The sequence below is a fragment of the Puma concolor genome, chromosome C1 (assembly GCF_028749965.1).
Source record: "Puma concolor isolate L17-30 chromosome C1, mPumCon1.1.hap2, whole genome shotgun sequence".
Taxonomy (NCBI): Eukaryota; Metazoa; Chordata; class Mammalia; order Carnivora; family Felidae; genus Puma; species Puma concolor.
The window spans coordinates 188465209-188489544 of record NC_141674.1 but is presented as its reverse complement, the minus strand read 5'-3'; the positions used below and the strand labels follow the sequence as shown (position 1 = coordinate 188489544).

The 24336-nt window shown below is 40.2% G+C and overlaps 1 protein-coding gene across 8 annotated transcripts in view; it reads right to left on the bottom strand.

The window, feature by feature from the left end:
* The window catches only part of CFLAR (CASP8 and FADD like apoptosis regulator), an 83868-nt gene that overhangs the window by 35349 nt on the left and 24183 nt on the right, over positions 1 to 24336 (bottom strand). Inside the window, exons 1-2 of one of the 8 annotated variants that reach the window (XM_086719258.1) lie at positions 15532 to 15724; positions 12923 to 15170 (exon numbers count right to left, since the gene is read on the bottom strand). The exons of 1 other annotated variant lie outside the window; for it this stretch is intronic. The gene's annotated coding sequence lies outside the window, so the exon portion shown is untranslated. Of the gene's footprint in view, positions 1 to 2287; positions 2597 to 4260; positions 6347 to 11525; positions 12877 to 12922; positions 15171 to 15531; positions 15746 to 24336 lie in introns of those variants that run through there. 6 more of the 8 variants (XM_086719261.1, XM_086719260.1, XM_025930905.2 and 3 more) reach the window with 6 other exon arrangements.

Below are 24336 nucleotides of genomic sequence, written 5' to 3'. Positions count from 1 at the left end.
AGAACAAGGCAGGGGGAATTAGGTTAAAAAATATTAGTTTAGAAAGTTGAGCTGGGGTGGAAGGATAGAGAATACAAAGCAAATATGCAGACCAGAAAGGCCTAAACAGTTTTTAGTAGACTGTGAATTTGTCCCTGAGTTTCCTGGCAGTCAAAGCAAAAAACGGTATATGGGACATTTTTTTGTTCTTGCTGTCAAAGACAAAATACCTTCTTAGAGTAAGCATAACTTCCCTAGAGATCCAGAGTCCCCCATAGATGAAAATATTGATAAGTTCTTTAGTGTCTGAAAGTAACAAAATCAAATTTACTTTAATTTTCATTTTATTTTTCAAAAATCTAAAATATTTTGTTTTAAAGTAGATCACTTATATCTTTCACACTGGGCTTCCCACAACCAGGCTAAACAGGTGACTCTTAATAAAAATAGACATTTTACTTAATGCATACTTGCTAATAGGTATTCTTACGTCTATGCCAGTCTCATACTCATTCATCCAAACTTCACTTAAATCTAGCCATTGTGAATGACTGAGGAAATAGAATTTACTAAACGATTGCTCAATGAAAGTAGAAAAACTGGCACTCAGACTTTTTTTTTTAATTTTTTTAGAGAGAGAGAGAGTTGGGGAGAGGTACAGAAGGAGGGAAAGAGAGCGAATCCAAAGCAGGCTCCATGCTCAATGCAGAGCCCAACACAAGGCTAGATTGCACAACCATGGAATCATGACCTGAGCCAAAATCAAGAGTCAGATGCTTAACCAACTGAGCTATCCAGGCACCCCTACTTTACTTTTTTTAATCTGAAAGCTTAATAACAATTTTACGTGTTCCAGGGACCCTAAATCTATACTTTATTCAGGGGCTAACAATACTTTAACATACCTTCTAGTTTCCATGAAAGGTAGTCAAGTACTTCTTTTTCTATTGACTAAAAGTCACAATTTTGTTAGTAGTTGTTATAAATTAACCTATAAAATATTCATACACACTAGAAAGTATAAAATAAGGATGAGGTCATTAAACACAAGAGGAATAAATGAGATGTTATCCAAATTCACAAGACATATCTGGAAGAAAAAAAAGCCAAAGAGAACTCTAGCAATCAAATGTACAATTCCCTGTTTTTAAAAACAGTAGCCAACTTTTGGAGTTCATAGTTATCAATGATGTAATAATTTTGTAAATTGTTAACAAAATTAGATAATCGCTTTTAAAAATATTATCTGCTCAGTTTGTTCCCTCCAACCATTATACCAGGACTGTTTTCTGCCAGTCACGCACACCCAGCAAGCGAACTGGCATGCTGTCTTCCCTCTGTACTAATGGAGGTATAGTTTGGCAGCAAAATCCAAATTACTCAGTGGAAGCATCTGGCATATTCAGAAAAAATATCAAAAGGAAAACTACAGATCTCACGCTGAGTCAAGCCAACACGCAGCAAAATGCCAGTGTGTATATGTTAGGGTGGTGTTGAGGCAGTTAAGTGTAGCTAAAGGTGACAGGCACTTGAGAAAGGGGAGCATGGAAGGGAGACCTAGGGCTAGGGTCCAGATAATCACTACTTTGTTGGGGTTTCTTTTAAGCCCAAACCAAGAAATTAACATAAAAAGTACTCTCAGACTAAGGAAGCCTATAAGATCTTCAGAGGCAAACTCAAAACCACCCCATAAAGCTACCTTCACAACCCAGGGCATATGAGACATCCATTATGCTAGAGGCAAGTTCATGCTTAAAAATTACCATGTACAAAAATAAAAATCACCATGACAGTAGACAACACAAATAAAATTCACATCTGAAGAACCTACATCTGAAAGAATTTAAATAAGTATGAAAATAATTCCAAAAAAATGAGGAAAATTTCTGCAGTATAATAGGCCAAATGAATGGTTCTGAATCAGTGACAATTTTGTCCCTCGGGGGACATTTGACAATGTCTTGAGACATTTTCGTCATCATTACCAGGTGGTGCTACTGGCTGTAGAAAACAGAGGCCAGGGATGCTGCTAAACGTCCCCGGATGTATATTCCCCACAAAAAGGAATTATCCAACTGCAAATACCAATAGTGCTAAGATTGAGAAACTCTACATTAGATAATTGAAAAAAAACTGGGTATCATAGACACTCAAATGAATTTATAAATACAATATAAGTCCAATAAAATTTTTTAAAAAATTTCCATGGACTGTGGCAAGCTGATTTTAAACGTATGTTAAGGAGGAGAAAGTCTAAAAATAGCCAATATAAGTTTTAAGAACAACCAGTTAGAAGAAGTTGCCTTACCAGATATCAAGGTTTTATACAAATGTAATATGGCACAGGGGATATATAATAAAGCAACCAATACACAGGTGAGGACTCAGAAATCAATCCATACACAGATGACTGAGGTGGTCCTGAAAATCAATAGAGAAATGACATTCATATCCAGAAATGGGGCTGGGATAACTGGTTATTCAATACATATAGGGGGAAATTGAGATCCTGTCCTCATATCACTTACAAGTCAATTCCACATGTACTCAAGTCCTGGATATAAAATTCTAAATGAAAATCTATAACCTCTGATTACAAAAGGATTTTATAAGACATAAAAAATACACATCCTTTTAAAAATGAAAAAGATTTAAAAAATGACAAAGCACAGACAGAGAAGGCAAATGCATCATATTTAATTAACAAAGAATTAGTATCCAGAATATAGAAAGCATTTCCACAGGGGCACCTAGCTGCCTCAGTCAGTAGAGCATGTGGCTCTTGATCTTGGGGTTGTTGGTTCAAGCCCCACAATGGGTATAGAGATTACTTAAAATTAAAATCTTTGAGAAAGAAAGAAAGAAAGAAAGAAAGAAAGAAAGAAAGAAAGAAAGAAAGAAAGAGGGAGGGAGGATGGGCTAAATGGGTAAGGGGCATTAAGGAATCTACTCCTGAAATCATTGTTTCACTATATGTTAACTAATTTGGGTGTAAATTTTAAAAAAGAAAAAAAAATTAAAAAGAAAGAAAGAAAGAAAGAAATCAATCCTGCAAATCAATAAGTATAAGACAAGCAACCCAAAGGGAAAATGGGCAATAGGCACTTCCCAGAAGAAAAAACCAAACAGCCACTAACCATAAGAGAAGATGCTTGAGCCATAATAGTGGTCAGCAAAATGCAAATTTAAGCTACAATGAGATATTACTTCCCATCAGCTAAATGCTAGTATCTGTTACCAATTGTCACAGAAATAAAAAATCACCAACATTACTAGAAGAATCATAAATTAGTACAGCCACTTTGAAGAACAATTTGACAATATTTGGTAAAGATAAAAAATATACATTACTCTATGACATGAAAATTTCATTTCTAAGTAAATATCCTTTAAAAACTCTCAGACAGGTATACAAACTATACAGCCTGGAAAAGGAATGAACCAGAACTACATGAATCTCACAAACAAAACACAAAACAACACAACAAATATTTTTGCTGAAGCAAAAAGCAAGTTGCTAAAGCATACATACCATATGATTAATTCACATTAAGATCCTAACTGTTAAAAATAATACCATATATTGTTTAGCAATGTGTGTATGTGTGTGTGTGTGTATGTAGTGAAAATATTAAAACATACATAGTAATAATAAATACTGAATTCAGAAAAGTAGTTTCCATTACAGGATGAACAGAATGTGACTAGCTAAAAATGTACAGGGGAAATGACTGAATTTGTAACGTTTTACTTTATAAGCAGAGAAATAGGTATACAGATATCAAAATAAATGTGCCTCAAACCACATTCTCTGACCACAGTACAACAAAATTAGAAAACTATAATAAGCCAAAGGGAAACCCTACACATTTTCAAAGTAAAAAATTAGTTTTTTCTCTTCCACACCCAGCCTTTACCAGTTCACAAGCACTGTATAAAGAAAATACAGGTGTAGGGGAGGAGGAAAGGGAGAAGCAAAGCATGCTGTATAGAAACCAACTCACAGCATTCAAAATGCTTTTAGAGCTTCCGTGGTGTATATATAGATAAATACTAGAACAAGAAAGCCTGGAGGCATCCCAAAGTTATCCTCCAAAAGAACAGGTCAGATTTTATTTAGCATGATTCAAAGATGGAGAAGAGGGGGTTGGGAGTGGGTGGCAGTTCGAATGAGTTCTTTAAAGTTCCATGAAAGGACAGTGCTCACCACTTGCCAGCACCCCCCCCCCCCCCCACCGCAACTACCACTGCCTGAGCTGCCTAGCTCAGCACTCCACTCACCTCCTTAGAAGTTCACTTGCAGCTGCTGAGAGACAAAGTGGGGATCCAAATCCAACTCTTTTTCTTTCTTGTTTTCAAATGCCCAGTCCTCCTGATCGGTTAATATTCTGTCAGTTTGGTTTCACGCTACTGTTTTAAGCAGTTCACCTTCTCTAGCCAGACAAAACTGGCATCTGGGTATGTTTTCTAAAATTTGTAAGAAATCCCCCTTTTCTTTTTCTCCCCTTACTGGCAAATTCTAGTTTAATTCTTCTTTTCCACACCTACACAAAATCTCCACAGTGCTTCAAACTGTCCCCAATCTTCACAACCAAAGCAATTAAGACCGGTTCCAGTTTCATTTCTCACATGGAGGTCATGGGACCGTTGCCATTTAAAAAAACTAAACAAAGCTGATGCTGATGTCACCAGAGTTAAAATCCACAACACTGACTAATAGAAGGGGTGGTATCAGGTTCTAGAAACAAAAAACACTCCAGGTATTTTTAGTAGAAATACATGTAATACAGGTGCTTCCAAAACTGTTGTAAGGGCTGGAGGAAATGGCTCTCGCCTGGGCTTCTGAAAAAACCTCCTCTATACCCAGAAAGATCTTGGTTCAGCCAGGGCAGTGGGGAGTCAGGAGGCTGTCACTGGGAGTGCTGGGCTCACCTGCATTGGAGTGACCCAGAAATCAGAAAGCATCCGACCACACCACCTGCTTCCAACACCTCTAAATCTGGTGAGTGGACATGGTAACTGCTGCTGCCCAAATCCCTACCTCACCACCACCATGCTTACCAACAGAGAAACTAACAAGAGCAGCCAGCTGTTAGGCTTTACCTTGATTCTGTTTACAAATCTTGCCTGACTGCACCTAGCTGCCAGAACTTAGTTTACAACCCAGTTGTAAAGGAGTCTAGGAAATGCAGTTTGTAATGTTCCATCCTCTAGGCAGAGATGGGAATGGATCCTGAGCACCAACTGACCTTAGCCACCACAGAAGGATAATCTATGAGGACATTTTTATCTTCTTTGTGGTTAAATCCTGGGCAAGGACCCCCGTGCCTGACTCATAGTAGGCACTCAATTAGTATTTGCTGAATGAATCAGTGAATAACTGGAGTCTTCACAAGTTGCTACCAGGTAATGGCCTCACTTCCTTTTCTCCCTGGACTGATCCTAGAGCACATGCTAACTCTCTCTGACCAACACCTGCAATTATCTTGCCCTTTTGCCTCCTGACCACCAGCTCTTCGGTATATGACTCGTCCTGATTTGCCAGAACTTTCCAGTTTTAGCACTAAAAGTCCTGTCTGTATCATCAGGAAACTCCTCAGTCCTGGGAAAACCAGGATAGTTGGCCACCCCAGCATCCCATCTTTGGATGGTAAGCCTCCTCCACTCATACATTTAGAGTAGCAAGTCATGCCAAGGAGAGAGGGAAAGATCACACCAAACCCTTGTGGCTTTCAACCTGACCTGGTCCTTACTGTCACTCAGCAACTACTTTTACAGGACCTTGGTCAGCTCCATCTCCACAGCTGCCTAACAGCTCTAACTTTCACCACCTACTAGTGCCATCCCTCATCAGTTGACCTTGCCATTTATCAGGCATAAGTTTCCACAACCTTCCACCTTCCCATTGTGGAGCCATCACCTGCTGCCCTTCACCTTTCCAGGGCCATCCACCCCATACCCCCCATGCCCTCTGTCTCTGTGAGCCCCTACAAACACTCTTTCATCAACCTCTCTCTACCTCCAGCTTATAAACATGTTCAAGTCTCTCCAATATTAAAAAAAGAAATAAAACAAAAAAGACCTTAAGCCTGAGATCCCAAGGCCAACCACCCTTTCACTTTATTTCCCTTCACATAAATGGAACCTTATGAAGGAAGAGTCTGCACTCAGTGCTTCAACTCCCACAACTTCAATTCACTCCTTAGTATGCCCCTTATCTGCATCCTCCCTCCCACCATATCCCTTACATAATGACACTCTGTGCCAAGCCATACTGGAACTTGAGGCAAAAGAAAAATCAGTAATACTGACGCTGTCTCTATTTTAAATTCTGATATTTTGTTCATTGTGACTTTTTTGCATTAATGTCAATTTTTTTTCAAAATATTACACTTAAAGATTATTTATCTTTTTTTAAAAAATTTTTTTAACATTTATTTATTTTTGAGACAGAGAGAGACAGAGCATGAACGGGGGAGGGTCAGAGAGAGAGGAAGACACAGAATCTGAAAGAGGCTCCAGGCTCTGAGCTGTCAGCACAGAGCCCAGTGCGGGGCTTGAACTCACGGACCGTGAGATCATGACCTGAGCTGAAGTCGGACACTTAACCGACTGAGCCACCCAGGCACCTCAAGATTATTTATCTTGATTGCTGAGTTTGTGAGCACCCTCTTAAACGTTGTGCCTGAAGTAAGTGTCTTACTTGGCTCACCCTAGTATTCCAGTCCTGCTGACAGTGGTCTACTTCCCATTAAGTAGGGAACTTGGTGACGTCCTAGTAGCTACATCCAAAGAGGAAGCCCTCTTTTACCTGGGCACACTACTCTGTCTGATGCTGCCAATTAATCCCTCCTGGAAAGTCTTCTTTGGCTCACCTCAGACCACTATAGCTTATGCAATACCTCCCTAACCTTCTCTGACTCCTCAGTACCCTCTTTCAGCAACTTCTCCTAGCAACTATCTTCTAGCAACTATCTCTCACCCAGACTTTTTCCCTGGTCTTTCTGTTCTCCCTGCCTATGGTCTCAACCCCTCCAAATTGATCTCCTTTCAGAATGAACTTTATAACATTCGTGCTTGAACTAAGTCATTTTCCTGTTTTAAACCTTCCAATGATTTCTCATCTCCCATTGCAAGTTCCAGTTTTCTTTGCATTCAAGGCTCCTTGTAGTCCAGCATCTGCCTTCATCTCTTATTAACACAGACTTTGCACATTTGGCTTCAACCTAACTTCAACACAGAGTTCTTTTCCATGCCTCTATGCCTTTGCTTGGACTACCCTCTTCTACTTACATGTCTAGCAAAAACAAAACAAAACAAAACCCTTCTCAGTTTTCAGGGCCAGCTGAAGCATCTCCTACTGTGTAAAGCTTTCCTGGGAAAAGCACACACAGACTTAGCCAGTAACTTTTTTGTATTATCACAGTACTATGAACATACCTCCTTGGTATCCAGCATTAATCCCAATAGGCGAGAGTAAAGTGTGGTTAACTTAAGTCAGGCTTCTCAATCTTTCTCACAGGATGTCAATTTTGCCTCCAAACTATCTGGTATCTAACGCACATAACATTCTCTGTAATCAGCAGCACAGCCACCAGCATAACTGGTTCCCATTATACCTCAACGTGTCCAAAGACATACTGAATATTCCATTCTTTGTAGTGCTTCTGTATCTGAAGCAAGGTCATAGCATGGCATGAAAACAAACAAACAAACATGGTCACAGTATGAAAGCAAATGTAATTTCCCTGAAACACCACAAAACTGAACAGTGATGGAGAAAAGCCAGCTTTGCCAGCTGCAGAAAGCAGCATGCAAAGCTGGAACTTTCATGTGTCTGGAAATCCCCACTGAGATATGAACATAAAGTCCCCGAGAGAGTCACCCAGAAGATTCTGAAAGGATCAAGGAGAAGGGGTTACATGATCCTGGGCAAAAGAGAAGTAGCCGTCTCATGGGAGTTCTAGAACCTAACAGAACCCACCTTCCTCCCGTTTGTGTACAGAATCTGTAGAGGTGGGAAGTTTGTGTAACAATTCAAGCAGCTAATATAATGAACCCTCTTTCCTCCTCCACCTGAGGCATTTTAAACCTCAGAGAGCACATGAAATGCCATTTTGCACAACCTCCCCCCCCCCCCACATACACACAGATATTTAAAATGAGGTCTATAAATAACAAATCATTATGTGGTTCCTGATTTCTGGAATGCTACAGATACATACTCAAACAGTCTAGATGACCATATACTGAAGCTGAGCCATAAATACTCCAAGTTGAGATGTTACTGACCACTATTATGCATTAGTAGCTAAAATTATATATTAAAACATGATTTGGCTTCACAAGCCATGCGCTTCAATTATAGCAAATTTCCCACAAACAATAGATAATCTCAATTATAAAAAGACATAAAATTAGAAGATTTTTTTTAAAACATTTTTTCTTAGTTAGAAAGGGAGAGAGCCAAACCATAAGAGACTCTTAAAAACTGAGAATAAACTGAGGGTTGATGGGGGGTGGGAGGGAGGGGAGGGTGGGTCATGGGCATTGAGGAGGGCACCTATTGGTGAGAGCACTGGGTGTTGTATGGAAACCAATCTGACAATAAATTTCATGTTAAAAAATTTTGTTTTCTTTTTTTAAGTAGGCTCCAAGCCCAACATGGGGCTTGAACCCACAATCCTAAGATCAAAAGTTGCATATTCGACAGACTGAGCCAGCCAGGTGCTCCCCTAGAACATATTTTTATGAAGTTCTTTAATGAAGTTCAGGCCCATGACTCTCAGGGAAGCTCCCACAAACGCCAACATAACATTACCACCAATCACCTCCCTGTTTTATAACAGTTGCATAGAAGCTGCAGAAAATGAGGGAATGAAAGAACCACAGAACAAGAAAGGATCTAGATAGAAGGAGATTATAAATCATCTAATCAGATACAAAAACATAAACAGAATCACCAGGGGCAATAAAAGTAAATCCTTTTAATGCAATGGCCCACTCCATCTTAACCAAAGTTAAATTTCCACAAGGGCAAACTTCTCCTACATAGCCCAAGCACCTAAGAGTATCTCCCCAAGAATACCTAAGAGTTCTGCCCAACCTGTAATTAAACTCACTGCAAATAGATATCTCCATGTTCTCTGGCCAGTGCTTTTCTGTCCCAACCTCTTTGCTCAAGCATTTGCCTCCATTTGGAAAGCTCCTCCCCTCTTCCCAGTCTCTACCTATTGAAATTCTACCCCACCTTTCAAGACTTCACTTCCATAAGCTTATCTTGATCCCCAAATCAAGTCATCTCCTGCTGCTTAGTAGCACTGTTTTATTTATTTATTTATTTATTTATTTATTTATTTATAGTCTTTATTTATTTATTTTTGAGAGAGAGGGAGCAAGCGGGGGAGGAGCAGAGAGAGAGGGAGACACAGAATCCAAAGCAGGCTCCAGGCTCTGAGCGGTCAGCACAGAGCCTGACGCAGGGCCAGAACTCACTAACTGTGAGATCATGACCTGAACCGAAGTCAGGCGCTTAACCGACTGAGCCACCCAGGCGCCCCATCGTAGCACTGTTTTTACTTTCGTCTGGCATTTATCTTATTCTAGTTGGGTACCTGTCATATGTGGTGAGGTCCTTGAGGATTGGTAGGTTCTCATTCACCTACATTAGGCTGTGGTGAGCCCTGGCCAGGCCTGCCAAAAACAGACTGGTCATCATTACACAGCTCCAGCAGGCCTGAACATGTGTAATGCTTACTCATCCTTTCGCAATGTACAATGAAGCAAGATGGGAGCAGATATCATACTTGGAACCTGACTGTTAGATCCAGGAAACAGATTGTGAAAGGTAGCTCTTGCAAATATAAGGGGTAACAATGCTATTGGTTAAGTAACAGTGGCTTAAATGTGATTTGTAAAAGGCTGGGTGAGCCCCTATGCAGGGCTTCCTAGGACCTGGCAGGACCTCACCTTGAACAGGCAGAATACAACATCTCTAGCCAAGATGTGTTAACAAAAGGTACATCTCCCTGTACCTTTAGCTAAAAATTTACCTTTTGCATTTATCACAATTTCTAAAACCCTAAGATTTATGTGTCAGGATTTTCATTTTTGCCAAGTCTCTAGGCAGGTCCTCTGTGTGTGGTATAATTCTCAAAGGATGGACTCAAAGATGCCTAAATTTAAAGAATTCTTTTCTCAAATAGGACATCAACAAAATTACTAATACTTTGGGGCACCTGGGTGCCTCAGTCAGCTAAGTGTCCAACTCTTGGTCTCATGGCTTCATGGGTTGGAGCCCCACGTTGGGCTCTGCACTGACAGCACGGAGCCTGCTTGGGATTCTCTCTCTCTCCTCTCTCTCTCTGCCCCTCCCCCACTTACACTGTCTCTGTCTCTCTCAAAATAAATAAACTTTTTAAAAAATTACTAATACCTTGTATGGCTCAGATACGTACAAAGAATTAAGGCTAGGTCACAGCCCTTCTTTGCACTGCTTGGAACTAAGATCTGGTCTCTGAACTCAGACTTTGCTGAAGCATTAAAATTTGGAAACCTGCTTAAACTCAGTTTTGCCTGTTGGTTTTTGTTGCTGTTGCCGTTGTTGAGGAAATTGAAGCCTCAGAGTAAATTGATGAATGTAGTAAATGCCTCACACTATCATATGGCTGTTTGGTGTCTTCTTTATCACCATACAACTGCTATCAGGAAGATACACATTCCCTCTTCTCAAGGTTTTCATCAAAGGACTCAAAAGGGGGTCAAGAAACAACCAAGGTATCAGTTATGCTACAGTAAAATAAAATATTTAGCAAATATTCTCTGAGGCCCATCTATACAAGACTAGCTTGAATTAAAAATTCAACCTAGGGGTGCCTGGGGTGCCTCAGTTGGTCGAGAGTCCAAATCTTTTTTTTTTATATATATATATATTTTTGAGAGAGAGAGAGAGAGAGCACACAAGCTGGGGAGGGGCAGAGAGAGAGAGAGAGACAGAGAATCCAAAGAAGGTTCCAGGCTCTGGGCTGTCAGCACAGACTCCGATGCAGGGCTCGAACTCACACACCATGAGATCCTGACCTGAGCTGAAGTCAGATGCTTAACCAACTGAGCCACCTAGGCGCTCCAAGAACCCATCTTATGGTTTGGGAGCTTGAGCCCCACATTGGGATTCTCTCTCTCTCTCCCTCTCTCTGCTCCTCCCTTGCTTGCAATCTCTGTCTCAAAATAAATAAATAAACTTAAACAAATTCAACCTAATAGGTATATTTTCTCAGTTTATACAACAGATTCTTAGTAGCTAAAGGGACAAGGTTAGCCCATCAGGAAACAGTCGTGTTCAAAATCACAAGTTGTGCATAATACCGGAGATACAAAGCTCTTAAACTTATTTTTATAGCATTCTTTCTTTTAATTATAAAAAGCACTACTTGGATGCTATAGGAAAATCTGGAAAATGAAGAAAAGTGAAGAAGAAAACTAAAATTCCTCATTTGCTTCAGCCCATCATTATCTCTGGTACCTGTTTCCAGCTTCTCATTTCCTACCTGGTTCCTCTTTCTACTTTCCGTGGCATTCCTGTTGACAACCCGGGTGAAAAAGATAGACTCAGTAAATGCAGGTGCTCAGTAAATGCTGAATGTAGGGAATAATTAACTTATTATTTATTTATTTTATTCAATTCTTGCAAGGAATTTGATTCATTCACCAGATAGTATCCACGCAAGATTTTCATGTGCTTTATTCTTTAAAACAAATATCACTGATTTAAAAAACTATACTTTTTGAAAGCTTCAAGTCCAAAACGAAAACCAAACAAACAAAATATAGTAAGCTAAAGTGAAGATCTGAAAGAAGTTTAAAAAAAAACAACAACTCAAGAACTTGACAAGTAGGTAAGGAAGCTTATCAGATGATAAAAGGAAACCATTACCCTGGGGAATATTTTAAACCTTGGAGCACGGAACTACAAGAGGATTTTTCAATTATATTGAAAAACTGAAGCATATAGATATTAATGTAAATAAAATGGGTTAATTTCTCCAGTAGAAAGGTTCCATGTAGAAGACACAAACCATCTTGAATATATACATGAACGTTATATCACATCTTTCACAAGTACTGAATCACCAAAGATGACAACCCAATATATAGAATAAGAAGAAAACAATGAGGAAGCTGTTTGTTTTGCACAAAAACTTAAATGGCCAAATAAAGACAATATGGCTAAAAGCAGAGACCATCAGAGAAAAAAGCAGTTTTATCTGGAAAGAAAATATTAAAATATATACATATTCATCATTCATTCATTCATACGTACATGGAGTCAAAGAAGAAATTACTTCTCTAAACCCAGAATTGAGGGAGAAAAAACACTGGGGGCATATGAGCAAGCAGATGAATTAAATGTAAATTGTGGATACACATATTCTCAGAAACAAGAAAGGTGGTCATTAGGGGGGAAAAATCATTAGAAACACTGATGCCAGAGGGGAGTGAAATTACATCTGAGAAAAATAGAGATGTTAATAGAAAAAAAAAAAAACCAGTTCTGAAATGCAGTTGAACAGCATCATACAAAATAAGAAAACAAAAGAGCAAAAAATTATAGATTTAAAAACACTTAAAAGGCTGTATTTGAGTGTGTAAATGTCTGAAAAAGACACTAAACTGCAACCTTTGGTTATCTTAGGGAACAGACTCCTGAGAGCTTTCTCTATTTACTCTGCATGAATTTTAACACAGAAAATTATAATACAACTTAACTGAAAAGTTTTTAAAGAAAAGTATTAGGATACAGAGTGTTAAGTGCAATTCATGGTAAGTGTAAAGACAGCCACAGAGTGTATGAAAATGTAGAGGAAGGGAACATTCGTGGGTGGGTTATGAAGTCTTGGGAGAGGAGGTGACAAGCTGAACATAAAGGAGAAATAGTGTTTCTTACCTCACTGATGCATAGTACGGAAAACAAGAATGAGCGTTGAGTACATGTTGCCCTCTGTTACCTGTCATTACTTCTCCAACTGGCCCCACCATCTTCCTCCCATTCCTCCCCTGTCAGTGGCCCCCCTCCAGGCCCCTTAAGCCCAAGTTACCCGTGTGGATAACTGCTCCGTCTCCCCCAACCTCTCTGAGAGCCTCTGGGGGAAGGAACCAAGTTCAGTTCCGTCTCTATGTCCCCAGCACCCAGAACTCAGCCTGGCCCATAGGAGCTCAATAAATGTTTGTAGGATTACACTGAATCAAAGGAAAGGAGTCAGTTGAGTCCAAAAACACGACTTTAATTAACTTTTGCGGCCCTACAAAAGAAGAAATAACCAAACGGAGTCCGTTCCTCAGATTTAAAAAAGTGACACGCCTCGTGACTTATACTGCTGTAAGATGAATCCCCAGGAGGCTCCAGAACCGGCCGGAAGGGCCAAGAGGGGCTCAATCCTTTTCTGCCAGGATCCGCGACAGTTACAGCCCCGGAGCCCAGGGCGACTCCCGCAAGGGGGCGCAGGTCGAGAGAGGAGAGACGGACAGGATTCTTATTCTACTCATGCCCGGGTAGGCCGGCTCTTCCCGCTGGATCTCAGGCGGGAAGGGGACCCACCAGTGCGGGACCTGCCGTTAGGGGAAACCGCGCCGGGAGTAGTACTCCGGGAACTGGAGGAGAGCGTGGCACGCATCAACAGGTGCACTCCCCATTGGGCTTTCCGCGAGCCTCTTCCAGCTGAGCCCCTGTGCGCCTCTTCCAGGCCGCCCACAAGAGACTTAAGGCTCGAGAACCCTCAGCCCCCCACACCTAAGAAACTCCACGAGAGCACATGCGCTGCTGTCCCGAAACTCTCCGTTGTGTAAGCAAAGGGCCCACGTGGCGCTCCGGGGAATTAACGTGCTGCTGGGGGAGACCAAGTGGGTGGGTGCTGCGGCTACGCCCCACCTCCCCACTGAGAGTGAAGGTCTGACTCGCGGGCGCCCCAGAGACGAAACCTGCTTCCGTTTCAATTTGCGGTAGGCCCCCTGCTACCCTGAAAAAACTGCCCTTTACTACACTCCCACCCACCCACGCCCATTTCCAGGGGGCAAGGTGCACTTCCCACCTGCAGGCGGATTCAGTCTCCTTAAAGCAGGTGCAAGCTAGTAAGTAATATAGTGTTACAGAGAAGTACCAAGGTCAGTAACAAACAGAAATCTAAAACATAAAGTCGCTAGAAAAGGCCATTTTAATCAGGACCTTCATCCCAGAAGCTGTAAGTAAAACACAAGGTAACATGAAAAGGGAAAACTTCTGTATGGCAAACATTCAAAATTCCTTTCCAAATTTGAGTCTTTTCTTTTAAATTTTGGAGTTAAGCCAAGTTTCTTCCTAATGAACTTTATTGTAAGATTATTTAGGGGCACCACCAGAGGGAAAATACCAAAAATTCTGTTCCTCTTATCTGAAATATCTTAACTAAAGTAGGTCAAGCCCACCAGAGCCCAGTTTAAATTTTAGATTACCCAGGTCTGTCGGTGTCCAAATGCTTGACATATTCTCTCTATTGGCACTACAGTCTCATTGCGTAAAAAATTTCAAGTGTCAACAAATGAAAATAATTCGAGGCAATTTAGTGTCCTTACTAACCTACGCCCTTACTCATTTCCTGTTCCCTTGAACCAAAAACGTACTTCAGTGGCCTTTGTTCTATTGCATTCCACTGTTAATGTTTAAAAAGAACAAGTCCTTCTGTCCCAATCCGGACACAGTCAAGAAATAACATCTTGAACTCAACGTCTCCCAGTTCTTTGGGGGGAGGCGGGGAGCGGAGAACAAGTTTAAGCTAAGGCTTAACGGAAATCTTACCAATCATTCCAAACTTTCGCAAAGTTTCAGTGCAATTTGCCAAAATACATATTGCACTGCTGTGAAAAACAACAGTCCTGACCTACTTCACCAGGCTATGGGGAGAAAGTAAAAATTCCTGCCAGACCAGCTACTCGGGCGGAGACACATACATACTGCTGCAGGAAAAGTCTTCTTTCTCATCAACTTTTCGAAAGAAAAAAAGCCAAGTCTTTTGAACAGTTTACCCCAGGAATTGAGCAACTCTCAATTTTAAGCAACGTTTATTCGTCCTCTGGAGCTTCAGTGTTAGGCAGGGGTTACGTGGGCTGGAGGGTAGGGGCTCTCGGGACAGCACCCGGGACCCTGGCAGCCTCCCGCGGCCCTGCTGAGAAGTGGGGTGGGGGAGGGCGAGGGAGCGGGTTTGTTAGGCGGTTTGTCCCGCTGCCACCGCCCCCTGCCACCGCCCCCAGCCGCCCCCTCCCGCCCCGGGGAGGGCGCCTGCCAGTCCAACGGGAGGTAAGGACCCCACAGGACTGAGTCACCTGCCAGAAGGCCCCCTCTTCCCGTAACCGCTGCCTGGCTTCTCCCGCCCCAGACCAGTTCCGGGAAGAGCTAGTCCGCGAGTAGCTGCGAGGGGCGGGAGGGGCGGCTGGGGAGGCGCCCCCCACCCCCCGCCCCCACCAGCCTCGAGTCTTGGATCTGGGGAGGGTGGGGAGCGGGGAGAGCAAGCCCTGGGCACTTACCGTCCTGCTCACCGCGGGGCTCTTCTTAGGCTGCCCTGTCAGGCTTCGCTGACACTGACGCAGAAAATCGTAGGCAAGATGGAGAAAGGAAACTGAAAGCCTAAGCCTGGAAGCGGACGTGGCGCCTTCCTGCCCAGTCACGCCTCCATTGGCCTTGCTCACCCAGGAAAAGCCGCTAAGAAAGCTTGATGGCCTGACGTTCACTGTGTTAAACCCAGAGACCCCCCCTCCGCCCCCCTACTCACCAGTCCCTGAGTCCTTTTGAATTAAAGCACTCCTGTGCCACAGTCAACCAGCTGTTAATACCCTCTATTACTGAGCAGGGGAGAAAAAATATCACCCCAAAATGTGTCTTTGGCATGTGGATTGTTCTGGTGATTATTTTCAAGAAACAAACTCGGAAAGAACCTTTGACCCTCCCTCTAACTGTGTAGACGAATTTGGATGTGCTCTAGGAAGGGACCTATCAACATAGTTAACTATAGTATAATATGAACTAGGTGTTTTAGACAGGGAAGAATTTAGCAAAGTCTGTTAAAATTCCTCTCTCTGTCCCATTGTTTCCGTCTGGCCCAGCAAACATTTGTTTACCGAACATTTACTCTCTTTCATCTTCCTGTGAATTGTCTTCCTTCCCTTTAAGGTCCCAGGCCCCTGACCCCTCCCTTCTTATCTCTGAATGACACAGAAGCCTCACTTGCCTGACTGCCTGATAGGTAGGTAATTAAATTTTGTAGTCTGTTAATCTGTCATATGCCAATTTAATTCTTAGACCAGACAAAAGAAGGTTGAAAGGTAAAGTAAAATTGTCTTCTTCCTCAATATCTGGATAGGCTATGAACCCAGGGTGTTTGTTTAAGGTAGTTCTAGTTGTCATTAAGAGCAAGCAAACACTGCTAGTGTTTGGATACCAATGCATGGGAATGAATAATAATCGCAAGCGCAAAAGCACTTTATATTTTAATGTTTATTCCTAAAAACCACTTTCTTCTGTGTCTTTTTTTTTTTTATTTCTTAACTTTTCTTGAAATCAATTTAAGCTTATAGGAAAGTTGCAAGAATAACACCAAAGATTAACTACTGGCCTGACAGCATGAGGAGCTCAGATGACCCACTCCCCAGTGATACTGATGAAAATTATTTTAAAACAAGCGAACAACAAATAATCACTTAAACCCTTGGAAATAGTCCTAAGAGAAAAACAGCAAATGAAAAAAATATCTATTCAAGAAAATCCATGAAAATGTGATAAGAAAGGCGAGTGAGAATCTGTAGTATTTCAACCAGGACCACTTCACCCTCTCTACTCAGCAGGACCCCACTCTGCTGCAATCAAGAACACAGGTTCTCCTCTCCCCATAATTCCAGGGGGTGGAGCAGAATGTCAGCAATTCTCACCAGGCCCTAGTACCTGACGCTAAGGCTAAATCCTGGGTAGGTGTGGTTGAGAGATGGAGGATCTTTTCTCCCATCCAGTCCACTCATGGAATAGAGGATCTACCTTGGGCTAGAGTGCTGTGAATACTAGGGACCTAATCACCCTCACCTCGGAAGTGGTAGTTGGGACCAGAGAGATAAGCCAGAGGACCTCAGGCTACTACCCCCTCCTCTACCTAGAGTTCAGCCCCTAAGAGCAGAGATGTGACTCAGTTTGCCACTGTTCTTCCTCTTCCCCAAAGCCCTGGCTCTCTAATTGAGGGAGGTGGGGGGGGGGGGCGTCCATGAAACACATAGCTTAAATCTCTTCCTAAAGGAAGTGATTTCATGTGCCAAAAACATGGAGAAATGTAAGCCAAGCAGTGCTCTCAAAAACCTGGGGGTTTTGGGGTTAGGCAATTGTGAGGAGATTCAAGATATGGGCTAAATTGTAAGTTGGCTAGTTTGCCAGAGAGAACCAAAGATAAAGACAGTTGAGGGAAGCCCTCCTTGGGTGAGAACAGATAATAACACTGACCTCATAAAATATTGCTTCAAAGGACCCAGAAGTTGATTGGATCCATTTATAGAAAAATTTATGTCTCAGGACAGCATTGAAAATAATAGAGCAATCAGGCAGTAAACTGTTGAAGTTTAACAGCTGGGTGTGGTCAGGAAATAAGACAAAGAGAGCTGTAGCCAAATTACCATAATACTAGGATAAAAACATCAGAAATTTAAGGGGGGGGGGGAAGTAAACTTTACTAAAATAATCCAGCCAGTCACTAAACAAATAAACAAGCAAATAATAATAACAAAGTGAGGAGGACGAGGGAGGAAAAATAAGCACCCAGGGTTGGTACTTGTAATAAATGCCCAGTTTCCAAAGAAAAAACAAGGAAGCATGCAAGGAAACAGGAAGGTATGACTCATACACTGGAAAAATAGGCAATAAAAACTGCCTGTGAGAGCAACTTGATGTCAGATTTATCAGAAAAAAATTCAAAGTAGCCATTATAAATATTTTCCCAGAGCTAAAGAAAAGCAGGATTAAAGAAGAAAGGTACTGATGAAGTTTGGGGGTGATGCATGGAGTGGTCCAGAGCCAATGGCCAAGAAAGAATTCTTGAAGACATCTTTGGTGCAAAAACGTGATTTTATTAAAGCATGGGAACAGGACCCGTGGGCAGAAGAGCGGCACAGGGGTCATGATGGATAACTCATTATATACCCTCAGGTTGGGAGGGGGTCAGGGATAGAGTAAGTCTCTAAGGTATTTTGGGAGCAAGGTTTCCAGGACCTTAAGGGCCTAGATGTTGCTATGCAACCATTTATTACCATTTAATAAAACCTCAGTCATGAGACCCTTCAGATATATATCAGGGGGCCATAAGCCACGTATCACACATCATTAAGCCACATATTACATACTATGTCACACATATCCCACCTGGGGTGGGGAGGGGTGGGTGGGAAAGAAGCGTGCTGTTAGCCTGTATTTTGCCCTCAGCTTGGCCCACACTCCTTCATCAGTATGAATGTCATATCAAAGAGAGACTACCAATAAAGAGATATTCAGTCCCTAGAGCAGGGACATAACTCAGAAATTATAGAAATGAACCAAATAGAAACTCTGGAGTGGAAATAACTTTATTATGGGCTCAACAGTAGATTTGAACTGGCAGAAGAAAGAATAAGCTAACTAGGAAATGGAGATTATACAAGCCAAAGAACAGAGAGAAATGAAGAGAGCCTCAGAGAAATGTGCAACACCATGGAGCACACCAAACACGTGCATAATGGGAATACCAGAAGAAGAGAATGAAAAGAAGCAGAAAAAATATACAAAGAAATAAGAGCTAAAAGCTTCCCAAATGTATTCAAAAACTGTAACCTACACATCCAGGAAGCTCCAAAAATTCCAAATAGGATAAATGCAAAGAGCTCTACAAACAGATACATTACAGTAACAATGCTGAAAGTCAAAGACAAGGAATAAACCCTGAAAGCAACAAAGGAATAACAACTCTTGCTTACAAGTATATACCAGTAAGGTTAATAGTTGACTTCTCACCAAAAACTAAATAAAGGCTAAAGGCAATGAGAAAACATATTCAAAGTGCTGAAAGAAAAAAACCTTTCAACTAAGAATCCTATATCCAACAAAACAACCTTATGAAAATAAGATTGGGGAAATAAGGTGAAATACTCAAACAAAAACAAAAAAATTATGCTAGCACACCTGCCTTACAAGAATTACTAAAGGAAGTTCTTTAGGCTAAAAGCAAATAACTCCAGACGGTAATTCAAATACACACAAAAAACAAAGAGCACCAAAAAAAGTAGTTACAAAATTATAAAAGGCAGTATAAATAAAAACAGTATGGAAGTTCCTCAGAAATTAAAAATAGAAATACCATAATATCCAGTAATTCCACTACTGGGTATTAAAGAAAATGAAAACACTAATTCAAGAAAATATATGCACCCCTATATTTACTGCAGCATTATTTGCAATAGTCAACTTAAGTGTCCACCAATATATGAATGGAAAAAGATGTTTATACATATATGCATACATATATATATACACACAATAGAATATTAGTCATAAAAAAAAGAATGAAATCTTAACATTTGTGACAACATAGATGGACCTAGAGGGTATTATGCTGAAATAAGTCAGACAAAGACAAATGATTTGATTTCACTTATATGTGGAATCTAAAACACTAACACACATAACAAATGAGCAAACAAAAAAATAGAAACAGACTCATAAATACAGAAAACAAACTGGTGGCTGCCAGAGGAGGGGGAGTGGGTGGGTTGATAGGAAAAATAAGGGAAGAGGATTAAGGAGTACAAACTTCCAGTTATAAAAGAAATAAGTCCAGACTAAGTACAGCATAAGGAAAATTATTGCAATAACTTTGTATGGTGACAAAAGGTAAATCTACTTATGGCGAGCATTTCATAATGTAATTGTCAAATCATTATGTTGTACACCTGAAACAAATATTATATGTCAACTATAATTCAATTAAAAACAAAAAAATGAAAATATAGAAAATAGTATAAATTAATATTTCTTCTCTTCCTCTTAATTGGTTTAAAAAGCAATTGTGTAAAGTAATGTAATGGATCATCGTGCCTATAACAGAGAAATTAATATATGTGAAATATATTTGCCAATAATAGCACAAAGGAGGTGGGTAGGAGCAAAGCTATACTGGGATAAGGAAATGACTACAGATGGTAAAGTAATAATTGTACCAATGTATTTTTGAATGTATAACATTAATTGATGTGATATATAACAAAATACCACAAAGGGAGGAAAGAGGGAATAGAGCTATGTAGGAGCAAGATTTCTATATTTCATTGGAACTAGCTAGTATAAATCCCAGCTGCCTCTGGTAAATTAAGACGTAAATGGTAAACCATAGAGAAATCACTAAAAAATAACTTTAAAAAATATGTTGAAAAATCATTAAAGAAATTAAGATACTACATTAAAAAATATACGCTTAATGCAAAAGGAAGCAGTAAAGGAGATATAAAGGGACAGAAAAGGCATGAGACATATAGAAAACAAAAAGTAAAAGTAAAATGGCACATGCAAATCCAACTATGTAAATAATAATATTAAATGGAAAAGGGGGCACCTAGGTGGTTCAATCGGTTAAGCATCCGACTCTTGATTTTGATGCAGGTTTATGAGTTTGAGCCCCTCGTTGGGCTCTGCGCTGACAGTGCAGAGCCCGCTTGGGATTCTCTCTCTCCCTCTCTGTCCTGCCCTGCTCACACTCTCTTTCTCTCTCTCTCTGAAAATAAACCATCATATATATATACACATATACATATGTAATGTGTATGCATATGTATGTATATGTATATATATACAATATGTATGTATGTGTATATATATGTGTGTGTGTGTATATGTATATATATATATATATATACACACACATATGTATACGTAATGGAAAGGCTCAAATAACCTAATCAAAAGGAAAGCTTGTTAGACTGTATTGAAAAAAACCTATGCTCGAGCTGTAACTGTCTCGTGGTTGGTGGGTTTGAGCCCCGCATCGGGCTCCCTGGTGACAGTGCAGTTCCTGTTTGAGATTCTCTGTCTCTCTCTCTCTCTCTTCCCCTCCCCTGTTCACTCTCTCTTTCTCTCAAAATAAATAAACATTTTTTTTAAAATACAAAGATACAAATAGATTGAAAATAAAAGTATGGAAAAACCATAGACCAGGGGAAAATATTTCCAATACATGTCTCACAATGGACATAAAACTTGAATATATGAACAATAATAACAAAACAAATAACCCATTTTAAAAATACGCCAAAGAGGGGTGCCTGGGTGGCTCAGTCGGTTAAGCGGCCGACTTTGGCTCAGGTCATGATCTCTCGGTCCGTGAGTTCGAGCCCCGCATCGGGCTCTGTGCTGACAGCTCAGAGCCTGGAGCCTGTTTTCAGATTCTGTGTCTCCCTCTCTCTGACCCTCTCCTGTTCATGCTCTGTCTCTCACTGTCTCAAAAATAAATAAAACGTTAAAAAAATTTTTTTAAATAAAAAAAATTAAAAAAAATACGCCAAAGATTTGAATAGACACTTTACAAAACAATTTCCAATAAGTACATGAAATGATACTTGATACCAATAATTATTAGGGAAATGCAAATTAAAAGCCTACTGGAATGGCTAAAATCAAAAGAACTGACAATACAAAGTATCAGCGAGAATATGGAACAACTTCAACTTTAATACAATGCTAGCAGAAATGTAAAATGGTACCACTTGGAAAACAGTTTGGCTACTTATTATAAAGTATACTTATCATATGACCCCACAAAAGTACTCTTAAGTACTTATTCAAGATAAATAAAAGCATGTATCTGTACAAAGACTTGTATATGAACATTCACAGCAGCTTTACTTATAATAACCCCAAATTGGGAACAACTTAAAATTCCATCAATAGACAAATGGATAAACCATTGCAGTATATCCATGCAATGGAAATACTACTTAGCAGTAAAAAGAAATAAGCCAAAGATTCATGCAACGACATGGATAATTATGCCTGATATGCAAGCTAAATTATTTAGGGGAAATGTACTAATGTCTTTAAAATACATCAAAAAATAAGATGGATTGAAGAATGAACAAAAGGATGTGTTAAAACAAATATAGTAGAATCTAAAACATTTGACCTTTGAACTGTGCAGGTTCACATATGCAGATTTTTTTAGCATACTACTATAAATGTATTTTCTTTTCCCTATGATTTTCTTCATAACATTTTCTTTAGCTTACTTTATTGAAAGAAATCAACGGTTTATGTTATTGGTAAGGCTTCTGGTCAACAGTAGTTAAGTTTTTGATGAGTCAAAAACTTAACTATTAGTAGTTAAGTTTTTGATGAGTCAAAATTTATGCACAGATTTCTGACTGCATGGGTGATTGGTACCTCTAATCCCCTACATTGTTCAAGAGTCAATTGTAGTATAATCTAGTAGTAGGTATATGGGTGTTTACTGTAAAATTCTTTCAGTTTTGCTTTATGATTGAACATTTTTTTAACCGAAAGGTTTGGGAAGAAAATATTGTGCTGAGTGAAAGAATCCAGACACACAAAATGTACAAGTATGATTTCTTTTACAGTACATAAAGTACTATATAGTTTATTTATATGACATTCTAGAACAGAAAAAAACAAATCTCTAGTGACAGAAAGTAAATCAGTGTTTGCCTGAAAGTGTTGATTATAAAGGGGGATAAGAAAAATCCTGGGGTGATGGAAATATTCTGTAACTGATTGGATGGTAGTTACATGGGAGTATATATTTGTCAAAAGTCATTAAACTGTACACCTTAAATAAATGTATTTATTTATGTAAACTACACGTTGATAAAGTTGATTTTAAAACAAACAGGCAGGGGCACCTGGGTGGCTCAGTCATTTAAGTAACTGACTCTTGATTTCAGCTTAGGTCATGATATCATGGTTCCTGAGATCGAGCCCCTTGTTGGGCTCTGCACGGATAGTGCTGAGCCTGCTTGGGATTCTCTCGTTCCCTCTCTCTCTCTCTGCCCCTTCCGTGTGTGTGTATGTGCGCGCGCACTTGTACGCTCTCTCTCAAAAGTAAATAAACTTTTGGGGCACTTCAGTGGCTCATTCGGTTAAGCTTCCAACTTCGACTCAGATCATGATTTCACAGTTCCTTGGTTCAAGCCCTGTGTTGGGCTCTGTGCTGACAGCTCAGAGCGTGGGCCTACTTCGGATTCTGTGTCTCCCTCTCTTTCTGCCCTTCCCCCACTCCTGCTTTTACTCTCTCTGTCTCTCAAAAATAAATAAAACACTTTAATAAAAATAAATAATAAAATTTTAAAAATAAATAAGTAAAACAAACAGGCAAACAAAAGTGGATGGGAAGCTCTGAGCTTCTAAATGGGTCTAATCCATTCTGATCATCTCACTGGATAATCTGGTTGAGCTATTTCCTTGGGGAACTTCCATTGTCAGTATTTTCATATTTTTCCTTTACATTGTTCAGATTTAGCAAGAGGAATTTTTTAACCTCTCATCTGCAAAGGAAAGGCCTGGCTGCCAGAGCTTCCAAAGTGGAGTGGGAAAAGATTGTTGAAGTTTCCTAATCCAACAGGCATACCTCATCTTAGTTGGACATATTTGACCTGCCCCCTTCCCCACTTATTGAAACCCTTTCTTCCTTTGCTTAAAGGAGCCCACTCTCTCCAGATGAACCTCCCACATTTCTGGTCATTCTATCTCAGTCTCTTTATAGATAGAGTTCCTTTCCTTTGTTTTCCCCTTAAATATTGACTCTGTCCTTGACCCCTTTCTTTTTGTCAACCAGGATTCAATTATCTTTTGTTTCAGTGATCACACATCCCTCTACTGTATTTCTTTAGTTTCCTTGTCCATCTGATTTCTCTTATGGTCTGTTAGAGTTCTATCTGTCATCTGCCTTCATGAAGCACTAAAGGAATGTGTTGAGTACAGACTATGACAGAGAGAGTCAAGGTCAGAGGAGAGAAAAATAATCAGAGCCTAATGCCACCAACTGGTTCAGTGATGTCCCAGGCCTGGAGGGAGACGCTGACACAGATGTGGCATTTCCGAGTCATACTGCTGCTGTTCCTTACTTGAGATGACCTATTTCCATGCTGTTGCCCCACAGCAAGGAGCCCTTTTGCAACACAAAGCAAATGTTCAGACACTCTGGTTTTCCTTTCTTTTTGACTGAACATTAAAAATAAAATGTTAGGAAAGAAATCATTGTGCTAGTGGCAAGAAGTCAGACATCGAAGAGTACATACTGCTTTAGTATGTAACACTGAATTTAGAAA